General features: G+C 38.0%; 1 protein-coding gene across 8 annotated transcripts in view; it reads left to right on the top strand.

Moving 5' to 3' along the window:
• The window catches only part of FHIP1A (FHF complex subunit HOOK interacting protein 1A), a 78,888-nt gene that overhangs the window by 15,733 nt on the left and 35,230 nt on the right, over nt 1-27,925 (top strand). The window lies entirely within an intron of this gene.

Raw genomic sequence — 27,925 nt, 5'->3', positions numbered from 1 at the left:
ACATATTCCCAAGACTAATGGCACCTTATTCAAAATGTATTGAGTATAAGCTTTTACATGTACTGACCTGCAGCTGATCCAAGATTCTGTGGCTGTATGGACGCAGCTTTGGTTGCCAAAGTGACCATTTGTCAATCAGTTGCTGTAGGTAAGAGTTCTTCAGGTGGTTTGTAGCAATAGAATATAATATCTTGCTCAATAAAGACAAGTCTGTTTCCTTCTCCAGAGAGAAAACTAAGTAACAACAATTGTTAATTTAAACTAGAGTCTGGTCTTACTCTCTAACTTTATTTCTAGCTGTGTAAATCTTTGTTTCTTTTTTCCCTGACTTAAAATCTAGTTATGTTAATGGAAAGGCAGTGTCACTGATGGCAGGAAGTGACATGAACCAACACAATAATAGGGAGTCCTCCTCTCATTTCTTCCTATTCTGTGTTTGTGGAACTCCTCAATTTTACGAATATGTTTGGATTCCTAACAGCAGTAATAAAAAAAAGCCCTAATTCCTTCACACAAGAGCTTTAGTATCCAGTCTAAGATTGTTAAATATCTGTGATTACCAATTCTAGTCCCAGCTGTATTAAATACTTAGTGTTTTTTATTGGAAAATATTAATGCATCTGGAACAAATATGTTCCCATGTATTTTTGTTTTCAATTAAACTTTTCTAAGTAAGACTTTAATAGATTCAAGTTGGAATTTCAGAATGATAAAAGACAGAAAGTAAAAAAAAATTGTATTATATGGAGTACCTTAGGATCATGCTTCCTTTGAGCTGTAGTTTTCCTGAGTTGTGGTGTGGGGGTTGATTGTTAGTTTGTAGTTTATTTATTGCTTTTTTTTTTTCTCCTGGTTTCAGTTTGTAGAGTTTTGATTTTTTTTTCATTACAAAAATTGTGAAGACTCATACTTGTGGGGAGGAAAATATCTTTTTCATTCAGCAGTGAGTTTCATCTTAGGAGCAAGCCAGTAAAAACTTGGTTACTGAAAGAAATGACTCATAGAGGAAGATCCTATTTTACTGATGTAGGTAATTTTTAAACTGCCTTGAATTTCTCAAAATGCTAATATTAATAGAAAATAGCTATTACATGACTTTACTCTTTCATAGGATTCCTTGGGCCAGTTGCAGGCTACTTCACATGGCCTTCTTGAGGAATCAGTGATGTTCTATAAATAATTTAAGTGGTTCTGATTTCTAATCTTTCATCACTATACCCTAGCATACAAAGTTGCTTTCCCTGTGGTGCTGAGGGAGAGGTCTGTAAAGGACACATCCACCTGGCAATTCACAGAATATAAAGATGTACACATGGCTTTCATAATGCATGAAGTGTTTTTTTCTTTCTCAGCTCAAGATAAACAAGGAGAAACTTGTATGTATAACACAATGTGAGTAAAGTTCCTGGGTATATCATGAAGAATGTTTTGTCCAACCATCTTGATTTACTTGTCATTGCTTGTGTCTTGAGTTTAATTAGGTGAGTGTGTATTTTGCCCTGAAGAACTAAGCACAGTGCAGGGAAGTGAGCAGGGTGAAATGGTGGATAGAGGCCACTGGCACAAGGAAATGGGAAGGTGTCGCTGGTTTTCTGATCATAGTCTGACAACTCTTGCTTAACTTTGGACTCATGGAAATAAACATGGTAAGTAGCTATTGTTCCAAAATTGGCTACACCTTAATGCCAAATCAGGGTAAATTGTCCTTGGTAGTGTCCCTGTAAAATCTAAGGGAATATGTAACCATTCTAAATAAAGGAGATTTGGTTAATGTGAGATTAGAATTTCAGACATTTTATGATAGACATAAAGAAACCACAAAAAGCAAAGCAGGAAAAAAGTGATGATGTTTTTCATAATAAAAGGGATTATTATCAAAATAGTGGTTTTACATTTAATTTGGAGGAAAAGCCCACCATTGTGGTGACAGCTATCTTAGAAGGAAAAAGATTGATACAAAATAAGATTGTAGAACAAAATCTTGAGGGATCAGATTCTCAGTTGACACATGTTTTCCTGTGCATCATTGTTCTTTAGATCCCAATATTTTTTAAGACAAAGAGGATTTTCAGGTAAAGCTAGTGTGGATTAGTTAAATTGTTCTAAAGTATGCATTATAATTTCAAAATATAATCTTTGATTAAATGAAAGAGGAGTAAGATATACTGTTAATATATGGACCTGCAAGAATGGATTGAATTGAAAGGCTAAATGTTGATTAGATTCTGATTTGGCTTTGCAGTGCTAGAATCTGTTGGGGTGAACAGAAACATATCTTAGAAACCTTTCTGTAGCTGTTGTCAGACAAGCTGCTTGCTCATGAGCCAGCAATGGAAATATTTGATAGATTTGTTGTATATGGAGCAGTGGGGTCACTGAGGGTTTTGAAGTTAGGCTGTCCTCAGAGCAGGAATTGGTGGGACAGAAGGGGGCAGGAGAACACCTGCATAGTCCAAGCATATGGCAGTGTCCCTGGCCCATGGTCTTATTTAGTAAGATGAGTAGAAGTATTATATTATAATATAATCAGACCAATCCATGGTCTTATTGAGTAGTCTTTCCCTTTTATAAATTCAGTAGGTTTTGTCTTTTTCTTTCAAGATTGTTTTAAAAATCGCAGGTGCTTTTGGTAACTCTTCTGGCCTGTAACAATGAGTTCCATAATTTGTCACAAATTATCGCTTGTGCAGGAACAGAGATGGCAAGAGCTATCCAATGGGAGGAGAATGCAAGGTCCAAGTTCTGGGTGTCTAAATTGTGTGTCACATAGTAATTTTAATTTTTTAAGGACACTGCATATTGTGTATTTCAGAGCTACAGAAGTATATTGTCATTCGACTTTCTGGATTCACAGGAATTTTTTAAAACTCTGGTTTGCTTCAAATAGAATTGAATTAATGAAAAACTAGTCTGTCAGCTACTGCAAGTGTACTGTTGGGCTTTTTAAAGCAGTGTTTGTGGCCTTTGTTTCATATTAAGTTCAATGTTGTGAAGTGCACATTGAGTATTTCTGTTGTATTTTAAAACAATGATTTGTACGCTGTAAGTATAACATTATTGAAAAGGAAATCTGAATAAACCTTTTTGCTATCCAGATTAGATTAATGAGATTTTCTGGCAGTGCTTGAGATTTAAAATGAAGGAATTGGGTGGGAGTAAAGTAATTGATTCCATTGCCATATGCATGCTCCAGTTTGCAAAATGCAAGCTAAGCAGAATACTTGTTTCATCCTACTTTGTGGCTCTACTAACTAAAATATACTGTACCTTATCTTAACCAACAAAAGGTGGAAGTGAAATTTAAAATATAATGCATTCCTGAAAGACATTGCTTATTGAAACTAGCATGTAGTTTGCAATATGATTTATTGTAGTATTCTTTTTATGTCCATTCAATTTGAGAGCTTCCCCTTTCTTCCAGTGAAGTGCTACAGTCCATTTTATATACAGGCTGTTCTGTTGAAGGCTGTTTCGTGTATTGCAAAGGTGTGCAGCTGACCACTAGTCTCATTTGAAGATTTTCTTTTTGCAGCTTGCACAGAAACTGCTTTGTGAAACACATGGGGTTTTTGCCTCTCTCCTGTTAGGAGCATAATATTCAAGGGGAAGGGAAAGTCACTGTATTGTAGGTCTGGCCCAGAGTCAGTGTGTGACAATATGTGAATGCTTTTGCTTGAATCTTTTGCTAAGGGGAAATTTTGGTGGGTGCCCTACCACAGAAGGAGGCTAATCTGAAATTAAATTGAAACTTTGACCAAAGATGTTCTTCTAGATAAAATTCCTCTTACTTTTTGACTTGATTGGCACTACTTTGTGACTTAATTTACCAACATGAGTAATTTGTTTCACTGAAGAGCTGTTGGTGTTAGTTAATCACTATATCAATTTGTATCTGAGTGCTATATCTGAAGGATCATAAACTGAAGCAGTTTGTGATCCTTCAGATATAAAAAAGGATACTACAAATACCTTGGTATAAGCACCACTTAATATTGTTTTTGTTCAACGGCATTTTTTCACTTTGTAACTGTTGTTCACACTTAATGGCTACCCACTTATACTGAAAAGACATGTAACAACATAATTTAAAAAGTCCCTAACCCTCAACCTATTCTCAAGATGCTGATATTTAATCAGTTTTGCTGATTGTTTTTACATTCTAATGAGCTTTGCTTGAGTTGAGAGTTTGTTCTCTCTGTTTGTTGAAATTACATTGCTGATCTGTAAAATGTTGTGCATTGTCAAGTGACTTATGCAAAATATATTTTCTACAGACCAGCAGCTGAGTATTAGAGTTGTAGGAGGTGCTGGAGAGAGGAAACCTCCATTTCAGCCTCATGATATAATTGGGCAGGTTCACCTTTTCTGTTCCAACTGGTTGCTCAAGGGTGTATCTTTTAAAGAGGCTTTGATAGTGAAGTTTTTACATGTGATTTCAGTAACTTTAACATTTAAGTTGCAGTGCAGTCATTAAAGATCTAATTTCTTACCTTCTAATTTAAAAATGCTCCCAAACCACTCTGGCTATAATCTCATCCTGTGGGTGATTCTAGTGAGTAAGTAGGCTACAATGTGATACTGGGCAAAAAGTGTGTGGACTAATAGGTCCTGCTTTGGAAATGTTGTAGTGTCTTTCGTGAATGAAAGAGAGTATTAAAAAGCTGGAGCCTCATCAATTTATGAAGGATTATAAATTATGGGAACAGATGAGGGGGTTTTATAACCAAGGAAATCTTTCAGTTCCAAGTCCTAAGGAAGGTCATGATGCCGGGAAAATCTTTAAAAAGCCAAAGCAGTTGAAGTATTTCTCTTCTGAAAGCACCTCAGAAACTTCAGCATACATTTTTGCTATTTATGAATAGCAAGACTGAAACTTCATTTTACTGGGATTAAGGAAGTAATGCTAGGCATCATTCCAGGAGCAAGTCAGAAAAGTATTATGCCTTAGAGGAACAGCTTACTTTCCTGCTCCTTCTCTTACTTTAGGGCTGCAACATTATCAGTCTGTTTTCCTTTTCAAAACTATGTCAGCTGTACACCAAAGAGCATTTTAAGGTGGGAGCTAGTCTATTTACTGGTGCCATAGTAGATGCATTTTGGAATTGGTTCCCTCTTTGCCAAGGACCTTTGAGGGTGGGATAGAATAGATGGGGAGTTGCTTTCTCCATGATCATTTTTCTTTTTGGCCAGGTAGGGAGAGGCACAGTCCTACTCTTAGCTGCTGGGGGGGATGAGATGCAAGATCTGCTGGCCTCCAAGGGTCATGTTTAGCTTGGAACTGGCTCAATGCAGAGTTGAAGGTTTCATTTTGGAGAAATAAAACAGGAAAGCAATCTTTGAGAAACCAGAACACTTTCAATTCCAGAGGAAAGGATGTGAAAAGTTTACTTTAGAAAAATCAGGAATTTTTATTGATTTATTTACAAAAAGAGATTAATCTAGGAATGTTTGCCTTAGTAGTCATATTCAGTATATCTAATGAATTTTTGTCCAGTTCATACAATGTTTCCTTATATCTCCTTCATTAATTTGTGTCCCTTACCAGGAGTACTTTGGCTACTAGGGCAGAGAATGTTGCTCTTGCTTTAGTCAGTTCAGAATTAGATGAGACCTGGAGTCTGGTGGTTCTGGTGACATGTTGAACATGTTTGCTGCTAGTAAGATTGAATTATTTTTACATTATTGCAGGAGAACTAGCACAGCATTAATGACTGTCTCTAAGTCTTCAGAATCTGACTTGCTGACTCTAAATATGCAGTTATGGTAATAAAAACCATGGAATTATTCTAGAAGCAGAAGAACTGATGGAGTCTCTGTCCAGGGTGGCAGCTGCACAGGCTCCCCAGCCTCTGTTCCCAGTTTGCAGTGATGTGGCCTTACTCCTTTCTGCTTTATTCCTCCTGAAGCTGTTGCTGAGCTGACTGGTTTGTGAACTGAGCAGAACTGCAGCGTGAGTGTGCCAGGGACATGGGACGTGGGGTAGGACATCTTTGTTGTGTGAGCCATGAACTGCTCTGCTGCTTCACCACAGCTTTTGGAGCAGTGCTTTCAGGAAGAAACCTATCAGGGATTCTCTAGATAACTGTGCTGTCCTAGAAGGATACAGCTGAAACGATGATGAATTGCTAATCTCTGAGTATCAAAATTCATAGCCTAGAAAGCTTTGTTGCCTCTTAAAGTTTAAGACCATGCAACTGCATTCTGTTTTCCTCTCATTGGGGTAAATATACCTTCATTTCCCTGAAAGTCAGCCTAGCATGCAACTGGAAGAAAAAATTCAGGCTGTTTAATGAGATGCAGTTGAAGAAATCCAGTGAGACAAACTAAGATGAATGAATATGTGGGAAGCAACTACAGTCAAAGTGAGTAATATGCTGCATTTTGAGAAATACAAGTAGGAGGGCAGGAATAAAGTGCTTGCATAGAGTAAGCCAATTGCCTAGAGCTGGGTATCCAACAATAGTTAATTTGGGAGATGAAGTTGAAGTTGGAAGATTAACTGTCCCATTGCATTGCTTTCCTGAAAGAAATGAGGTAAAACTGGTCTGGCACTTTTGAAAGGTAAGTCAGCAGCTGAATCATTATCATGAATGACCCTGTTCAGAACTTGTGGCTTTTCCTGAAACACTTCCTGAGTGTGCAGGGGAGAACAAAACAAAAAAAAGCTCAACCAAACAGTAAAACCTACCTCAAACAAACAAAAAGCAAAACCAAAATCAACAAATCCGGAGCAGAATTACTTATTCTCTTTTACGAATGCTTTGATTTTTTCTATTATTATATTATGGACATTTTTTTAGTGCTTGCATGATAATCTTACAAATATATACTCCAGAAAAACATGTGAACTGGTATAGGGCAGTGTATCTTACATCTGTGTCTTCTAAAATGCAAAGTGGGGAGGTTGTGTAGGTGCAGTTTTTAAAGTATGTGTTGTTCTTTTTGTATTGCCTGACATGTTACTAGTAACAGGACAATGTGCTCTGTCAGCATGTTTCATTTACCATGTCACTATTAGCTTCCACAGAAGTCCTTAAGTGTTCTGAAACAATATGGGTTTGAATTTAATTGAGACAAGCCTAGTACTGGATACTTCTGGAGGACATAGATCCCATTCCCCTTCTCTTGACAAGTTACAGAATTTGTGTTGGGTGATATTTTTTACGTCTTACTTTTTAAACCTCTATGGTATATCACCTTCGTTGATTCTCTTAATAAAAATTGCTGTAGTAGCATACAAAAGCAGTAAGCATCTGATGATGTAGAATAATTGTCTTTAAATTGTCTGTAGGGGAGTGGTTGGATCCCTGAAGTGGATCCCTGCAAGTGGGATTCCCACTTACATTTGTCAGGTAAAAGCATGTCTGTTGTGGTTAAATATTTTTGTTGCCAGAAGTTGACTCTGCATCCTTTCCAGACCCTGACTCCTGCACAGTTATTAGCATGAGGGTGTACACAGAAAAGGAATCTGTCCCTGGGGCTGTGCTTGTCTGTAGAATATAGGTAATTATTTTCTTGCTCATACACTTATGTTTATACTCAAAGTATTCTTTAAGCTGCTTGTACTCCTAAGTGTCACTGTTTTTCATCTATCACCATTGTTTCCATTCATCTATCACCATCCTTTTTCCATTCACTAATCATCATTTATCTTCATGATGCATAGCATGGATAGATGACAAAAAGATTGAAAGTGTATCTTGGGTTTACAGAAAGGAGAAAAATATTTTTTAATTTTGATAAAAATACCACTGGCTTACTATACTTATACTAGTATCTTTATATTTCAATTTTTATTTTGGTTTCTTGCTTATTAGGTTTGGAGAGAATCACTCACAGCTCATCCTATCTGTATGTGGTATTCAAGGATTTATGCACTTTTCATTAAACTGCATACATGATTTTGACTTGTGGATGATAGAAAATGAAAGGTGAAATGAAATGGCTACAGAGTTTTTAGAACTGAATAATTCCCCAACCAAGTTATGCAGTTACTTCAAGTGAAAAATTAACAACCTACTGTGCTTGGCATTTTGATAATGTGTAGTAAGCTGGTCCCATGTCTGGGGTTTTGTTTGTTTGTTTGCTTTTTATTCTGTGGGGGATTTGTTGGATTTATTTTTTCATGTTTTGGCACATAAAGAATCAAGGACATTTATGGTGTAAGGTTTATTTAATGCATATGTAATTGTTCAATTTTTTTTAATAGAAAGATGTCTGCATATCAAACTGCAGTTTTTATGTTCAAGTTGTAGATACAGAGGGCTTGATATGCTTTTTAGGTATGGCACTTATGGGGTTTGAACATGAATTTAGAAATACCTGTTCAGTAAATCTGCCTCCGTATTAAGTATGCAGCTCAACTCCTGCCAGCAGTGTGCATTGCTTTGGGTGTGTGTTGTTCTGGGTGTGCAGGGTGGTGGTGGGGGTTTTAATCCTGCTGTACAGTACAGAAGAAGCTGATTAGTGTTCTAATCACTGTAAGTCATAAATCTATCTTTTGGTTTCCATTTTTGTCTTTCTTTACTTCTTCCCATCGCCTTTTTCCTGGAAAAAAAAAAAAAAAGGTTGGTTTTGTTTTCTACATTAGTCCTGTTTGCCGAGTCTGGGTGGGAGGTTCTTGTCAGAGGACACAGCAATGATAGTTCTTCATCATGGAGGCTGGAGGGAAGGGGAAAAGGTGTAAAATGCTGAGCTTGAGGGAGTAATACTAAGCTTTGCTCTACCTCTTCAGTCTCTCTGCTGTGTATGAAAGCAGTTGCCAGGGTGAGAGAGGCCACTGGCTAGGTAACCCTGACAGGGGTTTCCATTCCCATCCTGGCCAACAAGGAGAGAAGAATGTGGAAGTAGGTTTTTTGGGTTTCTAGTAAAAACAAAAAAGGATCTCAGTCCCTAGCTATGGTTGGAGTCTTCACTGTGGTTGTTTCCTGTGGATTTTGGGGAATCACTTGAACACATGGGATATTCTTGCAAATTGTATTTACCCAGATACTGCAACACCTCAAAAACAAACAAAACCTCGGTATCAGCTCTTAACTGATTTGTGTGAAGCTACTTGGTTCTTTGACAAAGTGCCCTGCAGATCTGGGGTTTTCGTAGTGTGCTGGTTTGAGCACAGGTAGAGTTAGTTTTCTTCTCAATGTCAAGTATGAGGCTGTGGTTTGGATTTGTGCTGGACACAGTAATGATAATCGAGATGTTTCTGTTATTGCTGAGCAGGATTTAGAGCCAAGGCCTTTTCTGCTTTTTGTAGTGCCCTGCTGGTGAGGGGACATAATCTAGCCACATGCAGAAATGCAGACATTAGTTTGTGAATGGTACCACATCTGATACATGGAGGATTCCTGTAGAACTGAGTGCTTTGTGTTGCTGCTACTTGAATTGCTCTGTAGAAAACAATTTGGATTCTGTTGTAGTGATGCTGAGCCAAACCTAATGAAATTCAGCCACAATTTTTGAGTTCTGTTGCTTTTTGGGTTCATCTACTCACTGTTGGCTTGAAACAAAACACAGGGTTTGTGTTCAGAATTAGTTGTGGTTTGTGTAGCAGGACTGACTTTCCTAGTGTTCTCAGTTAAAAGCTTGAAAGATACAAGTTGGGAGAGAAAATTCAGCCTAAGTGGATTTAAAGGTTAGTGTTTGGATACCTCTATTAATTGCTTAGCATTTCTTATCTAGAATTGTCAAGGCTTATCTCAGCCACTTTAGCTGAATGCTCAATTGTCATGGAATCATTTCAAGTATTAGTGCACATTTTAAATTATTCCAACAACTAAGCAGATATCCCCTCAGGCTCCATTACAAATATGCTTTAAGGTGCTGAATACTTGAAGGTGACTTCCTATTTCCAGCTTGCACTTCATCAGCAGGGTGATTTGTAACATGTAAATGTAATTGATAGCTCTGCCTGGAATCTGGAGGCTTTGCATAATTCTATTCCTTACTGCTAATTAGTCCACTAGTCAGTTGCTTCTCATATGATCCTTTATATTTTGACAGTCCTAAGAGCGGTATTCATCCTTCACTGACATTTCTCTAAAACCAGCAGACATTCTGTTAAATTCACAATCTCAAATGGGATGCTGAGTGAAGACTCCAAACAGAGGTTCACAATCTAGATACTTCTGGCAGACGACCTGACCTCAGTGAGCAGTAAACCTTTAGATGTTCTTAATCACACCTGTGCTCTCCAGCACCAATATTTGAGGCTCCCTCACTGGTCTGGCTCTTGGGTTCCAGAGGCTGCTTTCTAAAACTCCTTTTAGAACAGGAGTTCTCTCTGTACTTTCTGGACATTCTGTGGAGGATCAAGTCAGTTCTTGAACAATTCTTAATTAAAGTAACTTCCTTAAGAAAAGCAGTCTCTCGTTATGTAAGCGGCATTCTCTCTGGCAAAGAGCATGTTCCAAACACTTCACTGTTTTGAAAATTCTGACTCTGAAAAACAGTTTTGACATGAGTCTCTGTTACAGTAATCTGTTGGTTTGAGATTTGATGTGATTATTGCTAGTGCCATGAAAATATCTTTAAGTTGGACTTTGTGGCATTTTAGTGCAAAGGAATAATAAGAGATGGGTGTATGCCAGACTTCCATAAAAATGTAGTAGAAGAAATTATTTAAAGCTTTCTCTTGTGTTGACATACTGCAAATTGAGTTTATGAAGAACTGAAATAATCAGAGAGAATAGGAATTGGTTGGAGCTGGACTGGGTTAATTTTATACCTGGATCTTCATACTGTGCTTCTTAGGGGATTTCTTTGTTATTTTGAATTCAAAGAGAAATGTGGAAAAATATTATTGTGTTCAACAAACGAAGGGGCTATAGCTGATAAAAATTAGGAAGAAATCCATCTGGTTGCAAGAGTTGACCTGAGCTGTCCTTTGTTTTCTCCACCTGTCATTGATTCTGCCATTGGATGTGATGAGGGGAAAATATCCATAGTGCAGGAAGTGCATGAGGTTTCCAAAAGCTTTAACTCAGGATGAGAACAGTGGCTTACACAAACCACTCAGATCCCTGCCATCATCTACTGCTTGAGGGAGTGGCAGACCATCATCCAAAGTATTGCACTTCTCTCCTCACCATAAATCTGTTGAAGAATAGCCATGTTCTGAGGGTGTGTCATAGTTATTTCTATTTTCTGTGCACTGGCTCTTGCAACTCCACAACATAAAATAATATTTTGGCAATAAAAAATGCAAATTAAGCAACTTTAATGACTATCCCAAAAATGTGATTTGGAATATAACTCAAATCTCAATTTGTTCTGGTCACAGTGGGTCAACCTTGTGACCCATAAGTGAGATTGTTGTTTGTGCTGCTTTGCACAGGGATGCAGATGCAGGGATGCACATTTTAGATGAAGAATTTGAAGGTGTGTTGTTCTGTTTCAGGCTGGAGCCTTCCTCTATACCTCTCTGCTTTTCTTTTCTGAATACTGGTGCTGTTGTTTTTTTCCTAGCAATAAATATGGCTGTCTAACATTCGGTTTTTCAGCACATACTCTGCTCTTAATGAATGTGATCATTTACACAGTGTCACTGTAGTATTGGCATGCTAAATAATTTAGAGAGCTGTGGCAGGTAGATAGCTCTGTGGTGTCTATGTTACTATGGCAATCCATTTGCTTAATGTAAATATTAGTCATTCTGACCGTATGAATCTCAGAGCTTCTGACATTATTAGCTGTGTCTGGGAGGTGGGAGTCTGCATATCTGAAAGAAAAGTTGTTCTGGCAATATTAATAGTTTAAAGATTACTTTCTTTTTCATAATTCCTTCTGCTTTGTGACTGAGCTGCATAATCTATTGATTGTAATGAACAGAGCAGAACATTTCTCCCATTTCTTTATCATGCTTGTAATGCAGCTCTCTTATAAAGAAATATATAACTATATTCTGATCCTCTAAAAATTCAGCTGACTGAAATGATAGGAAAGAAGATCTTGAGGTCCGTGAACTTTGCTCCTGATCACACAGTTAAGGCAGTTTAGGAGCACAAGAAATAAAATCAAGCTTGGAAGAAACATTTCAGGGGTATTAGACTGAGTTCCCTGACTTGAAGTTAAGCCTGAGGCTTTTCTGTTTCCTCTGTGGGTACCAGCAGGTCTGGAATTACTTAAGAAACAACCCAGTTTGTTTGAAAATTATTGTACAAATGATATGTTAATGAAGTTTGCTTCTTAAATAGTTTTTTTAGATTTTTAGTCCATTTTAATGAATCATTTACAGGGAAAATGAACTACCTTCTGCAAAATCTTCTCTTTATTGTCAACTTATTCCTGATTCTATGAACTATTCTTTGTTGTGATGTGCTAGCACCTTTGAGGCATCAAATAGAAATGCAAAAAGAATTACATCACAATTGATAGTCTATGTAAAAGCTCAGTCACTTCAAGCCATGAATACTGAATATGAACTGGTAGTATTTCTAACATTTTATGAACTTTTTGAAACCTCACTTTGTTAAACTGCTAAGCTTAAGGTCAGTTTTAAAAAGATTTGTCAGGAATGTTCTGCCCTTTCCCTGTGTTTAGAATAGTCCCCACCCTTCCTGCCAAACATCTGTAATGCACTAAAAGAAAGCATGGTAAGCAGTGAATGATGTCTTTAATTATTTGTAGGGTGGATTATACTGGAGGTTTCTGAGTGCTGCAGTCTGACACCTGAGCTCAGCATCTATCTGTGTTTGGCCCATTATCTGTCAAAGAAGGAAATAATTAAAAAAATAATAGCAGCCAAGCAAAATCTTCTGTTTTCCTTGAATTTTGCAGAAGACATTTTACTGGACTTGTATAAGTGTTCTTTACTTTTTCTGTCCCTGAGATGATAAAACTTTCACTGTCAATGCTTGCACATAAGGCAAAACTCCTTACTGGACAAGAATACAAACTAGAGTTATTAGTTGCCTTTCTGTGGCACTCATGCTCACAAATACTAGTCTGGAGCTGAAGTTAACCTAGGAAAATTAATTATTTACCACATATCTTTTCCTGGCAAGCCTGCCTGTGGGAATACTGTGCTGTTGGCTGTCTGTTCTTTAAAAATATAGTATGCTTTAGGTGTATCTGTTGATTGTAGATGCAGAGAAGTATTGAAACATTCAGAATGCCTACCAAGTATTAGCATAGTTGCAGTAGTAATTGGAGGAGCTTCTCTGATTATGCTTTTAGTAAACAAACCATACTCATAAAATGGTTTGGGAAAAGCCACATCCAGTACAATGTACTGGAGGGAAAAGACTGCCAAAGCACTTTCAGCTCTGTGGGAAGAACCTGTGTAGAGAGAGGTGCTCCTGTGGCATCAGGCTGGCAGAGTTTTCCCTTAGGGAAAGAGACTCGATGGTTTTGTGTTTTAAAAGTCACAAGTATCTATTTTCAGGACACATTTCTGTGAGGGATACTTTGAGCTCTCAATAAATAATCTTTTCTAGGTTTGGCTTCAGGGGTGTGCAGTGGGACCCACGAGAAAAGCATGGCAGAGTGCGAGGAAGGGGACAGGGTGTGTGTTCCCTTGGCATAACTCATACTGAAGGGCTCTGTTGGAGTGCAGCTGGCTTGGTGAGCTTGTGGCATCTCAAATCTACCATTAAAGTAGACTGCTCTTTTTTTTTTTTGTTTATTTTTTCCAACTTGGGGTGCTGGGCAGTACTCTCTGCTTCCTGCAAGCAGGGATGCAGTGGAATGCTCCACAGAAAGCTGTATACTAAATCTTTTCTTTCTGACCTCCATAGCATTTCTTTGCTTCTACTGCTGAAATATGGCACATCTGTATTCTAAAGCTGGTCTGAGGAAACTGGAATGGATTGTGTTACAAGCTAAATGTTTAAATCGGGTGATAAAATGAAAGGAACAAAAGTCTGTTCAGAGAAGCAGTTGCATTTAATGTTTCACACATGATTTGCTCAGCCAGTTCCTTTTACTGTCACAGTGCAAGTGCCTTTTCACTTTTCCCCACAGAAGAGGAAAATCTAATTGTTCTGCAGTGCCATTTTTACGTGTGTAATGAATGCCTGCTTTTGAGTATTACTCTACAAATAAAAAGTGGAGATTTTATCTGTAGTGTTTTTATGCTTTTTGTTGTCGTTCTTTATATTCTGCTTTGAAAAGGTAGTGATGGCTGTTGTGCAGTCCTGTATGTGACTCTCCTAGAGGAAGGAGAGCTGGCACCACTCTTGTGTTGGGATGGGGAGATCCCAGAGGATCTGTGTATCTCAAGCTTGTGCAGGCTGTAAATTGTTATTGGACTGGCACATGTGAGTCCCCACACTGGATACTGTTGATCCATGGATATCTGGCACTTAATTATCCCATCTCATCTTCTTTCCATTGCTGTCATAGGACAAATTCATTGTGGAGATTAAAAGGGAAAGAATATTGTGGTCCTTGTCCTCTTACGTTATCCTTAAAAATAATTGTTGTCCATTTAAGTGCTTAAATAGATGTGGCATAAAAATACATAGGCTAGTGTAAGGTCTAAAGTGTGTTTCCAGTATCCTTTCCAGTAAATGGATGTTTTTATAGTTATATTTATAGTTTTAACAGAAGATGGTGGAAAAGGGGGAGAAAAAACCAACAGGTATGGTTTCCAGAGTTTTGTTGTTAATTTTGTTAATATCTCAGCACTTGCTTTTTCTGTTAAGGATTAGAGAGTGTATGTCCAGTGTAATTTAATATATTGTAGGTACAAAAATAAAAAAAATTGTCACTTAATCCTTGCTGTTACTGCAGTAAGACAGACAGACACTGTTGAAATCATAGTAATCGCAGATGTTTATGTTGATGTTGCTTCTTCTAACATATATTGTTAGACGAGCAGGACTTTGGGGTCTCAGAAAGATCAGGAAAAAGACACAGAAGGTGTGTGCTTTCTCTCAGCATGACCTCAACAGGTGCTTATTTCCTGGTGCAGAACACTTACTGCAGGCCTACAGTAATACTGAAGGATGTGATTCTAACATCCTGCTTGGTTATTACAGTTTAATGCCACTCAGCATTATAATTAGCTTTACTAGACATTAATAAGTGGGTTTAATATTCAAACCATGGTGTTGGAGTTAAGTGTGCCAATGAACCTTATCAGTGGAGCAAAATGTAAATTTTAACTCATTTATCTCATTAGCCTTTAATAAGGCTGTGCTTCACAAATCAGAGCTGCATCATCTGCCGATTATACCCTCTGATTTGCTAAGCAAAATAGCAATCTAATAATAGCCATACATTGCATGAAATTCTCCCACTGGTGTTCTGAAACACTTCATTTATTTATTTCTTTTCATTTAGGGGGCCTTGATTGTGTCTTATCTCTTCTGCACAATGCCAAAATATAGAAATGAATGTAAGATGAGAATTCATTACTTGTAGGCTCTGGATTTAGAAGTGTCTTGCAAAATAGGAATTTGTGATGGGCTCTAAGTCTAAGTGTGTAGTCTGTAACTCTAAGAGTGTGGTGCATAGGGATTCTGAGAGTTTCTGGGACAGGTAAATGGCCAGACAGTCAACTCAATAAAACTGACTTGCTTCTTTAATAATCATCAGAGCTCTCCAAAAGTCTGTGGCCCTTGCATTAAGGGAGAAACTGAGCTGAGTAATTTGCCTCAGGCCCATGTAAAAGGAAAGAGAATTGGAGGAGAAAAGTAAAGGAGTAAAGTCTCGTGGCTTGAGCGCTTGTATTCAGGCAGTTACCATTGCAGCTCGTGATGATTGTTGTGTGCCCTGTGTATTATTCAGAGCAAGTAAAAAAAACTTGAACACATTTGAAGTAATTATTCTAGCAAGTCCAATTTTGATGCTTTTCCCCAGCAAGTTGCTCATACAGCATTGTCTAAGTCTAAAGAAACTTGTTCAATTATTCTAGAAACTTTCCAGCTTTGGAGGTTTCTCAATAAATGTTGGTAAGATTCACTGACTGGGAGTGAGCAGGGGTGATTCTGGTGTCTGAGGCAACAAAACTCAGTCATTCCACATGTAAATTGATTTGGTTCAGGTTTGCTTCCATGTGGCCTTTTATTTAAAAAAATTTATACTAGCATTCTCAGGTTGAATTTTTTAATGTTTGGATCTCTTTCTAGAGCAACATTAAAACAGTATTTCAGATACATATGGTCTGTCGTGACAGAATCTGTTTAAATGGTTGCTAGGGTGCAAGGGGAGTCTCTTTTCTTACCATAGTGTGTTAAACTGATATTTAAATCTCTTTGTAGTGTGCTGAGGGATGCCAGCAGTGTATTTTAATAGCAACAGCTGGTGCCCTCACAGGGGCACAGAGCCTGTTGACTACTTTTGGGCGTAGATGGAGTATGCTAGCAGTCATCCTTCACAGTGCTGTGTTGTAATTCTGTGTTGGCCTTAGTGATGGTCAGGTGATAGGTACATACATTGTCACAGAGAAAACTCAGCTTTCCCCCCTGTTTAGAGAAAACCACGGATTTGTCTCCCATTCCTACTGAGTTAGAGAATGGAGGGGCATTGCCACAACCTCACCTGTACACATGGAATCCAGTGGTTTTAGTTTTTAAGTGTTGGTAACTTTGAGGACTGATTCTTTCCAATTAGGCTGATTGTTGTGGTATATATAATTGCAGCTGTATGTGCCTTTGGTACTCCAGAAGAGAGGCTTTCATAGGATTATAGAATGGCTTGGGTTGGAAGGGACATGAAAGATTATCCAGTTTCAGTCCTGCCACCATGGGCAGGGACACTTTTCACTAGACAAGGTTGCTTAGGGCCCCATCTAACTTGGCCATGAATACTTCAGGAACTGGGCATCTACAGCTTCTCTGGGCAGCCTGTTCCACTGTCTCACTACCCTCTGAGTAAAGAACTTCTTCCTATCACCTGATCTAAACCCCTCCTCTTGTAGTTCAACAACATTTCCCCTTGTCCTGTCACTGTCTGTCCATGCAAAAAATTGCCCTCCCTCCTTTTTGCAAGGCTCCTTAAAGTACTGAAGAGGTAGCGAGGTCTCCCTGGAGCTTTCTCTTTGCTGAACAACCTGAGCTCTCTCAGGTTGTCTTTGTAGGAGAGGTACTCCAGCCTTCAGGTCATCTTTGTGGCTCTCCTGTGGACTTGCCCTAACAGGTCCACGTCTCTCTTGTGCTGAGGTCTGCAGACCTGGGTGCAGTATTCCAGGTCTCACAAGGGCAGGGTTTTCTTCCATCCTTCATTAATTTGTCATTAGTCATGTATATTTGGTCTTGTGCTGACTTACTAGGAACACCATTAATTTTCAGTTAGTTTCCTCAGCACAGACACTTGGTTGTATGCAGATGCTTCATAAAGTGACCGGGGGGCTTCCTGGGATACTCTTTGACTCTCGGGACTGAGGGTAATGTCTTTCAGAGTGAAAGTCTGCTTGAGAGCAACAGGGATGTCTGAACTTCCTGACAGTTCTGAAACAGCAGGGATGGGCTTTATGAATGCAGTGGTTGTGGCATGAATCACTGTGCAAGTGTAATGTTACCTGTGGGGCAAGGTGAAGATAAAACAGAACGAGATGGCAGTGTGTGTGGTGACAGTAGAAATACTGTGAGTTTTGTTTTAGCAGAGGGATAGCTGGTGAATGATGTAACAGCTTTGCATATTCTAAAGTATTTCATAACTGATGCATCGAAACAAAAATTTGGTTTGACATATGCTTTCTACAATTCAGAGGTTGCAAAAATAATCATAAATTTTTTAATTCAGTGTCAAGAACCATGTCCTCAGGAAAAAAGTCGGAGGTCTCACTTCCAAGCGTGCTGTGGTTACAGCTGACAGCTGTTCAAGGTCTGTGCATACAAAGAGACTCTCCTGCCTCTTTGAACTGCTTCTGTCTTCAGCTTGGGAGCTCTCTGAGGGCTGGTGTGTCAGATCTGACAGGATACTGTAGCTTCTGCAGCTCTGACAGCCTTACTCAGAAGGACAGAAGTGCAGGTGAGAAGCTGCAGGGTTCCCCAGGACACACACAGACACTCCCCACTTTCAGAACTGTGCAGGCAGGAATGAACAGCCTGGTGATGGGTGGAACCTCTGCTTTCCCACGCCACTGGAAGCCTCCATAGGTGTTACAAAATTAGATGGGAGAGGCTGTGGTTTGACTTTTGGTTATCTGTGCTGACAAGCATTCCTGCCAGGGCTGACATCCAACTCTCTTATTTACTAGGCTTTCAATATTGGTCATTCCAAGTGTTAAAACGTTTAAATGGTAATTAGATTGTATTTTTACTTGAATCTGATACTTGCTTCACCTTTTAGTAGATACATTTGTGAGGTTCTGTGTTTTTCTGAGCACTCCTTTTATAACTTTTCATATGCAATTTGTTAGGTTATTTGCCTTCTTTTACTCTCCAGGGTGTGACAGTTGCTAGTTTATCTGCATTCCTTCCTGGACTAGAAAGACACCTGTATTTCTGTTTGTGTTTTCTCAAAGATTCAAAGACAAGACTGAAAAAAAATTATACAGAATTGCTATCTAAGTGTCATATTGCCTCAAGAATTTTTTTTATTGTTCTCTGATTGTTTATCAGTTTCTTCTTTTTTTGCATGCTGCCAACGTGTCTGAGATAGGTGTTGTATGGACTGTATATGTTTAATTTTTGGCCAGTGCATTTATATGTTTCGTTATCCAGGGAAGAGCATTCACAGGAATGGGACATGCTGTAATTATATTCAGTTTTCAGTTGCAGAAGACTAGGTGGTGTAAGAGTGTAAAATATTTTCATAGTAGAGTAGCCTTATGTGAGGAGATCAGAGACAGAGAATTAATTTGCACTCTGTGTAATGAAAAACTTAACACTGTTTACATGACACAAATAATTTTGTTCATAGGAAAGCTGGAGAAGCTTCAAGGGAAAAACATCTACCACCTGTATAAAATGCAATGTAACTAAATGGAAATGAAAATATAAATAACATGTAGATTTTTCTTTGATCTAGCTTTTTATGCACTAAACATTATAAAAATGCCAACATTCAATTTTGAATTTTCTTGTTTACTACCCTATGTATTAAAAGCAAATAATTTAACCTACATATAGGAATCTATAGTCTGCCAAAGTCCATCCACCATACAAATCTGTACTAATACTTTTAAATAAGAGTGTCCCTGCAGGGGGAGAGGCTGTTTTTCCATGGAACTGTGCTCATAGAGGTTTTATTTTATTGAAGTTCTTGACTTTGTTATAGGAATTAATATAACATGAATCTTCAATTTCTGCTAGTCTGCTCTGAGTTGGAATGGAAAGGAAGAGGGAGAGCAGTGTTTCTGTGCAGTTTCCTATGACATGAATACCTGGGGTTTTGTGCACTGGAAATGGGGAGCTGGAGAGGTAGGATAGGATTTTGTAAGGAAATGTTCATTTTGCAATTTTTTACCCCCTTTTATTCTTCCACCCCTTTGCTCTTCAGTTTATGGTGAGAAACAACAATTTGTGGGTTTCATCTTAAACACTAATGTTTATTCAGTGGTTTTGCCCAAGTTTGACAATTGCAAATCAAAAAGAATTTTGCAGGGGGCTTTCTCTGTGTCAGAGTTGAACATAATTTAGGACAAAGGAAGTTCACTAGTTTCTAAAGCTTTCTTCAAGCTAAATTGGAAATGTCTGATGGAAACAATACTGATTCAAGAGTTCTGTAGTTTCTATCTTTCTTTTAATTCTTTTAAAGAAGGAAAGAAAGCTGACAAAAATACATTTATGTTTAAAAGTGTCAACCTGCCAAATGTAACATTTTGCCACAAGGCCTACCTAGAATGAGGCGATAGACGTACATAGAGCGAGATAAGAAAATAACCTTTCAGACTTTAGTAGCTCATTAAGTTGACTAAGTTTGAGGGGTAATTTGTGATGGGCTTCTGCCACCCTACAGTGCACTGAAACAGTTGTCCTGAAGCTCTGTAACAAGATGCTTTTGCTCATTCTCTTTGTTCATTAGTTCATCATGTCACTAACATACTATCATTTCAGAGTGTAGGAAATAATGTTGACTTGGTGGATAAGTAGCTTGGGGTCATAATTATCACCAAAATGAGTGTTTTCAGTAACTGTGTACAGAAGATAAATGACAGATTCAAGTTATCTATTCAATTATTATAGTCCATGTACTATAATGAACATATTGAGAGGTATAGAAGGGTTTTACTGGGTTATGGCTACTTAAATTTAGATAGAGGTATAAACTGATTTTTTCCAGGAAAAAGAGGACTTAGTATTGTGAATGAAGTTTTGGGAGGAGAAATAAATATGCTTATAGATTATGTTAACAACTATGCAATAATCATTCTATACATAACAGTTTTGATTTTATGGAATATTCTATCATTTTCTGGTGCTTTTAGTTTGAAAGAGAAACATGAAGAGAAGTATCATGTGCATGAGAGCAAGAGAGAAATTCTGTCTGCCGAGTGGAAGTTCTTTTCTCACTGCAAGCTTGGCAACAATCCTTTTGGGAAGCGTGTTGTTTGGTTTCTTTGTTCATTGGTCAAATAATCATGGTACTCTTAATGGTGTTTTACTGCTGATTCTTGTGTTATGACTATATTTAGAACTTGCAGAACCAACCCAGAGTGTGGAAATGAAAAAAATAAATTGTGGCTTCTCTATCCCAAAACACAGAATGTTTAGAATATATGTGTATTTGCATTTTATTGTGATTAATGCTGAAAGCACACACGTCTTCTTTAATGCCACCCTGTACACTTGAGAACATTATTCTTGGACTTCTTATGCTTATTATAATGAGTAATTTGACATGTTGTACAAATCACTTGAAAAATCATCTTACATATTATTGCTCTAGTCGTAAAATATATAGCTTAATCTTGTTCTCTGTAATCTACATATGATAATTACAGGTATATTGATAACATTTTTCTAGACCATCTTTCTCTTGGGAAGGTAATATTTCCTGTTCTGTATGCTAGTGTTCTGAAAATAGTTTTAAATCTTCAGAGTATAGCGTCTTCTACTGCTTTGCTGGTCTCATTCATCTTTCTGTCAGGAAGTCTTTCTAGAAAGGCAACTTAATAATTTCCTATGAATTTATTTTATACTTTCAGCTACAGAAACTGTTTTACATTTCTCAAAAACAATCTAAACAACAAAAAATGTTTCAGCACTTCAGCAAGCACGTGGTTTCTCTAAATTATGAGCATGTTGGAGCTGGGTTTGTGTGTCACACAGGTGTCAGAATTATCTTGGAAAGCAAAATTGATGTGCAGAGTGTATGGGTCACTTTGATTTCTTTCTTCCACTAGCATAATCAGAACATAAAGTAGGTTTTGTCAAATATCTGCTTTCTAATGTGTCGCTCTCTCCCATTCCTGGATAGTGATGAATTTTGAAATAAACCCTGTACAGATTCTCAGTAAAGATGAAGACTGTGGCAACAACTTTTTAGCAATAATTCATTTCAATTATAGCAAAAAATTACTAGTCTAGACATAGCATGGGATATTTGTAATTCACTGTATGTGAAATAATGGAAAGTAGATTTTCACTCAGTGACGTGTGCTGTGCCCTCTGGAATTGAGTTGTTTCTCTTCGAAACTTCGTGTGGAAACGTTTGCAGTACAAAGTTTTGAACTGAGTTTTGTCTTGCTTCTAGTGTCTGTCTCACACAGTACAACACCAAACACTTTGGTCTGTGGGCCTTGGACATTTTTATGACTTGCTTTTGTGTGGAAGCAGTCTTTTCTGGGGTCATCAATTTTGTTGGTGATGTGGGAATGAACCAGCAAAGCTAAAGCCTTTGAATTGATTTCAGTTCAATGACATCTGCATTCTTTAGTGTGTAGGTAGAAAAGAGCTTTTCTGAACTGCTATTTTAAAGGCCTTTTTTTAAAGTTCAGTTTTTATATCCTTTTGTTTAGTAGCAGACTAGACACCTCAGTCATACTGTGCCACAATGCTATTGGGAATAGAGAGGTATCTATCTTGGATTTTAAGAACCCTAGCTGCTATTTTGTTATTATGTTTTTAACCAATGTAATCTGTGTTTTGAACCACTAATTGTTACTGAATTGTTGCCTTTCTGTAGTAGGCTAAATGTGAGGACATAAAATACAACAGAGAAACAGGTTTATTATATTCTTTATCTCTTATAAAAAGGATCAAGTCATACCATTAGAATAACAACCCTATTTTTTTCTTACTCTAGCTTCAGAATTATGACCTAGGGATATGAATATGTAGTTCATTCCTCCTGGGACTTTGCAAGCATAGCTTCAGTAATTGTATGCTCTCAGTTCCAGTGAAATTGCCTATGTGCAAATGAGTGTGGTAGATGAACATACCCTGTGGTGTAACAGGTAAATCAGGCCCTTCCTGAGCAGGTCAAGGTCTCTGTCAAGTATTCTATGTTGCTTAATTCCTGTTTTCCTGAGCAGTCAGTGCCATTTCTCTGCTTTGGTAACACGACCTTTGGTGAACCATCTTTGTCGTACCCTGTGTGTAATTTCAGCCTAACCCATCAATGCATTTTGGACCATACTGCCTAACTGGCATCTCTGTCCTTTCATTTTGGCTTCCCCATGCAGCAGGAGTCTCTGAGGGCCTGGCATGTGGCTTAGGCTGTGTCCCAGGGCATAGGCTGCCAGCAGGAACTGATCCTGTTGCTGGCCCTTGAAGCAAGTTTGTTTATGCCACTGCTGGGCTGGGGCTGTAGGCTGGGCTTGCTTGCTTGCTGTGGGGGAATTGCCTCTTGATATGTCTGGAGAACCATGGAGTTATTGAATGCTGGAACCTGGACCTCCTAATGTATAACACTGTAGGATTATACAGATCACATGAAGAGCTTAGTGGTAGTCTGATTGAGCTAATGGGAATCTACAATAAATATGTGAGTAGTGTAGCTCCCCAGACATTTGATAAAAGATGAATTGTGGTTTGTAACTGAGCAGGCTGACTGTAGATGGGACAGGAAGACTTTTTGTCTCATTATAAAACGCACTGTGTGTAGTTTCTCTCATGAGGGAGATCGTTAGGCAGTCTCTGTGGGGACAAGGCACAAGACATTCTTACTTTCATGTTAGCAGGTTGGCTTAAATTGTGCTTGATGAGAACAGATTGATACTTTGATTAACTACATTGCTTTAAAATTTGTGGTGTCTTGTTCTCTGTTAGGCTTTTAAGCAGATAGCTTTATCAGTGTAAAACATCTTGTCCCACCTACTCATGGAAGGCTTAGCATGTTTGCAAATACTGGGTAGAAAAGCTGGAGTGAAGAAGGCTGCCTAGATGTGAAATGCTTGCTTGAGGTAGACAAAGGACAGGAGAAATTGGGACTGCAGCACTGGAATATGAAAGGACAAGGCAGATAATTGTTCACATAGTTTAAATGATTCCTCTAGTAATCTGCTTCAGCTTTCTTGCTAGTAGAGCTTCTGAAGGTGAGTAGGACTTAATGAAAATGAGGATTCCTTGATGCAGTGACTTAAAACCAGTGACAGTTTTGCAGTTGCCTATGACAGACCTACTGTTCTCCAGTGAACAACCTGTAATTCTTCTGCACTCTTGTGGTGATTGTACAGGGTCATTAAGGGTGGGGTGTGACTGTTCTTCACAGGCTTTGCTTCTGCAGCAAAATTTTTGTCATAACACTATGAATCCTTTCCTGTGAAACTACTGATGTCTTCTGTTGTTTGTTAATAAGATTTATACTCTCCCTGATTACAGTCCCTAAGGAAAATCGGACTAATGTGTGCAGAAGGCTTTCTTTTCAATCAAAAGTAAACAAATCCTGAACCAGGTCCGTTTTAAATTGAAACTAAGTTGAAGCATGCTAAAATTTTTCTCCCAACCTTCTCTCATCACTTAGCAGAGACTGCAGAGGTGTGATTGCATAGCTATGAGCAAGAGCGTGCAAATTCCCTCTGCTTTTTTGAAGTGGTCTAATTTCAAGCCCCTTTATGCTATACTGATCCATGAAAAGGTTTTGATATGTGCTGTTTCTTTCACTGCCATCAAGGATTCTCTGTTGCCTCTTGTGTACCTGCACTGACAGGGAGGAAAGCTTTGGCCTGTAGAGAGCAAAAGTGAAGTGTCTGATAACAGAGGTTTGCTTGTGTTTGTGGATTGTTGAGCATGGCATCCTAATGTCTCAACAGAAGACAACCATGATAAATTGCATAGCCTTGCAGCATATTTTATACTTTCTTTACTGTGTTACTGTATTAGGCTGTGTATCTTTTTTCTTTGTTATGCATTGCCTGGGAAACGCCAATCCTGCAAACTTTCGCGCTGGTTTGTTTTTGGTTTTTTTTTTTTTTTTTTTTTTTTGAAGTGAAGTTTTTGGAGAGAGACACTGCACTGTGAGAAGACTTCACAAGGGATTCTCTGCCTGGCTGTTCCTCCTAGTGTACTTTGCAGTAAAATATGTGCTTGTTTTGATTGAGGTGTTGAGCCCTGTAATCAGCTGTGTGAAAAGAGCTGATGGCATCCAGGCTTCTGAAGGAAACTGGACATAGATATCCTCCCATGAGCCCAATGACTGAATCTTGTGCACTGTTGCCTTTCTTCAACTGTAAATAGGCTGAGTTGTACTAAAGCTTTTTGAAATAGCTCTAGAAGGCATATGTATGTGTGCTTGACCTTGTGATAGGGTTAAACGACTGCTAGATAAGATATGAAAGATTTGCCTGCTAGGAAGGTTCTGTTACTGTATGGCAGAGTCCAAGTATTAAACTGAGCAGAGGCTTTTGGAAGTAGAATTTTGAATGGAGTGCATGAGAGGTATATTCACACTTGTCAGGGTTATCAAATGGTAGAGTAATAACTTGATCAGGATTTAGCACAGAAAGCTAAATTATTGTAAAATTTTAATAATGAGCTGAATAAAATAAATTATTACTTTTGTTCTTAGTGGCCCCTGAGTTCACTCCTACTTTGTCTTCCCATGAATTGGTGTTTTATAAATTAATTTACTTCCGCACCTTTGGACTCATTCTGCTCAGGTTATTTGTCTTGTTTAATTGAAGTGAGATTTAATTCACAGGGAACTATGGGATGTTACGTTTAGTGTTGCACATTTTGTCTTGCAATATAATCAAGAAAACCTAATACAGTAACAAAATCTGCTTACAATGAATGTAGTCTGTCTGCTTCTGGTATAACTACAGCATGTTGTTAGATTGAAATGTATCTTACAAGATACTCTCTCATCCAATTCAATTACCTTTTTAAAATAGGGATGCTGTTTTTAGGACCTATTCTGTGACCACTTAAGTTGTCAAAAGCTTTTTGAAACACTATTACAGAGTTTGAAGTCTTTAAAGCCTACACAATATATTAGTGTTTTGTATTACTAAGGAAATCCCAGCATCCCAAGACACTTTTGAAACTGGAAATATTTTCTTCCTTATGGGAATTGAATTGAACATAGAAATATTATTGCACATCTCAGTCTGCAGTGCTGTCTTGTTACTTTTAGATTTGTGGTTTTCTGAACCCTAACCCTGACCTAACCCCAACCATGGGTGCAGCACTAACACCAGCCTTGGGCGGAGCTGGTGGCAAGCAGAAAGATGTGGTGGGAGCCGTGTTGTGCCAGTCCTATGTTCCCCCTGACATGCCATTTTTGTCTGCTGTGTGCTTGAACTGTCTGCATCTGGAGAGTCTTACAGCACTGATTTTTGTCAGAATTTGTGAAGGTAGCCATAATCTCCTTTGTTACTGTTTTTATCACAAATACCGAAGACTGAAGTTTCTGATCCTGTGCTGCTAATGGAACTTGTCATGTGATAGGTAGATGTGTAATATTTGTTTCAGTTAAATTCTTAAACAACATGCAATGGCTACATTGAAGCAACTTCGAAGTTGTTAAATGAAGGAACTCATAAATTGCCTCTGCAATGTTAATTAACTTCCCTTACTTCACCTTCTGATACCATCTTTAATTACATTGTCATATTAGTTTTTCCAAAGCTGCTTGCTTCATGCACGGTAGAGATCTGCTAAGAGGGTGAACTGGTGTTGTAAACTGAAGGACACTTTTGCCTGGAGGAGTCTGCTGGGCTTCTACGGACATGGAAAGATTTCTGTTTGCAGGAGGTGCTGCAAAGAGGAACTGGCAGGAAGTGGGCAGGTGATCTAAAGTGTATGTCAGTTAAATATTCCTTGGATTAGCAGCTATGGTATTAGGCAAAGTACTTAGAGCAGGCTTTTTCTAAATTGTGTGTAAGCATGCATCGTATTTTCCCAGTGTTTCTTGTTAGAAATGTTGAGTGCTCAGAATTGCAAACACACATTGCCAGAAGGTGTGCATTTAAGGTATAGTGGTATCATTACTCAAGGAAGTCATGCTAAAAGCACCCAGATGCTGGGTCTTGGGTTCTCAAATCCACTTGCTACTTTGATCTCTGATTATTTTTGTGTGTGAGTTGTATTTTTTTTGTTTTGTCTTGCTTTGTTTTGTTTTCTCTCTTCAGGAACATCAGTAATGTAGAAATAGTCCTGCAGTTCATTTTCACAGGACTGTTTAACAAGTAGCAGTGTACTGGCAGGTGCCTTTAAAACAGATAAGGTGTGCAGGATTTATGCTGGTTGTGCTGGCTTCTCCACACATGGAATATGTTATCTGCAAAAAGGATGGGCTAGATTGTGTTACTTGTGTTGGGTGAGAGTGCTTAGCAAATGCACAGGAAATAAATACATTGTAAATGCTGAAAGAAGCAAGGTTAGGATGGAGGTTGAATCTTGAATATATGAAAATATGTGTGTATATATACACAGTGAAGTGCCTAACCTCCTTGCTGGCCTCAGAAATCTTAACAGTTGTACCCTGTATATTTTTGAACTCTTTTAAAATGACAAAAGTCACTGCTACTTTTGGGACAGGCTGGATATTCTCCTGTGCTAGCAGTTTCAAGAATATAAATAGAGCACATGTACAGGGAGCAGAGATGTCCACTACAGAGAAAATATTTTCATCTTTTAAAATATGTACAGAGAAATCCCTTGTATTCTGGCAAAGAATTGCTGTGTGGGATTTGGCAGCTTGTGCTACAAAAAAATTCTGTTTGTTGTTGGGTACTTCGGGTTGGGCTTTTTTTGCTATGGTCCCAAAGTGAAATAAATCAAATGCCTAGTTGGTTTGCAAAAAAGAAAATAAAGATGTAAAGTTTATAAAAAAAGAGTGTGTGTGTGTGGTGGGGGGGGAGCTTTGTGGCTTAGATACTGGTGTGTAAGGGAGTTGTACCACATCCTCTTAAATCTTTCAAATATCTGCAAGATATCAATCTTTGTTTCATTTTAACTTTCCCCTGCAGGTGTACAACTGCTTTGATTCTCATGTATCTAGGATATTAAATAATGGATGAATGGAATGTTTCAATGTTTTATCCTATTCTCATAGTCCTTTAATATGACATCCCAATTTATTTGCCTTTGGATACATGAAGGTTTTATTTTTCATGTTGTTTGGTTTTGTTTACTTTGGTATTGATAGAGATACACCCTTCTATGTGAATATGGTGCTCTCAGATGTTTTTTCAACTGTTTATGATATGGTTTCTGGCAGAACACTTTTGAGAATTTGTAATTCTATCTATTGCTGGAAGATATTTTAAAAAATAGAGAAATAACATCTATTTTTTTCACCTGTGCAGTTTATGCAACATTAGTTACTAAGTAACTCTGAACAGACATGGTCAGATTGCAAAAGCGTCATAATGAGAAACTAAAAATGCAGTGATCTGCATAAAATGTTTATTGCATAAACTTCTGTTGGGCTTGTTTATTTCAGTAGCACCTTATTACAGTCACTGATCTCAAAAGTTTGAGCCTTATAAGCTGTTATCATGAGAAAAAGTATGTTTCCATATAACTTGCTTTAAAAAATTCTATTCTCAAACTGAATTAAAAGAAGAAAAGTTTGTTCTCTTAAAGAATGTTCTTTTCTGTTGGACACTATGATTTGATGTGCACTGGTACATGTGTGGTACATTTCTTTT

This window comes from Zonotrichia leucophrys, chromosome 4 (assembly GCF_028769735.1).
Source record: "Zonotrichia leucophrys gambelii isolate GWCS_2022_RI chromosome 4, RI_Zleu_2.0, whole genome shotgun sequence".
Classification (NCBI taxonomy): domain Eukaryota; kingdom Metazoa; phylum Chordata; class Aves; order Passeriformes; family Passerellidae; genus Zonotrichia; species Zonotrichia leucophrys.
The sequence above is the reverse complement of the archived record's forward strand: the minus strand, read 5'-3'. Positions and strand labels throughout refer to the sequence as shown.